This window comes from Nicotiana attenuata, chromosome 12 (genome assembly GCF_001879085.1).
Source record: "Nicotiana attenuata strain UT chromosome 12, NIATTr2, whole genome shotgun sequence".
Lineage (NCBI taxonomy): Eukaryota > Viridiplantae > Streptophyta > Magnoliopsida > Solanales > Solanaceae > Nicotiana > Nicotiana attenuata.
In genome coordinates this window covers 36365170-36365665 of record NC_032000.1, presented here as the reverse complement: position 1 = coordinate 36365665, position 496 = coordinate 36365170, and positions in this window count along the sequence as shown.

Below are 496 nucleotides of genomic sequence, written 5' to 3'. Positions count from 1 at the left end.
GGAAGTAGACTCCAGGGTCTGCGATCACCAAGCAGTACTACCTCAAGTCTCCTGGAAGAAGAAGATCCGAGCAATCACCGTTGAGCGCTAATGAGACCAACACTGAGATCTGTACAAGAAGTGCAGAACTGTAGTATGAGTACAACTAACCTCATGTACTCAGGAAGTATCGATCCTAACCTTGACCAAGTAGTGACGAGGCTATGACAAGACATTCGCTATAAACTTGTACGAGTAATAAGCAGAAAAGCAATAAAAAAATAGAGAAACAAATAACCACATGATAGCCAGAATAAGAAATAAATGAGAGAGGGCCCCAGAATATCTTCACCTCAAAGTTACAATGCGGCATCAGAATATAACAACCAAGAATAACTACAATACATCCTTTCTGTTGCAGAGCGCAACCCGATCAGCATATCAATGCCAATACTATTGCAGCGTGCAACTCGGTACCCTCCCTCCCCCCCCCTCTCTCTCTCTCTCTCTCTCTACT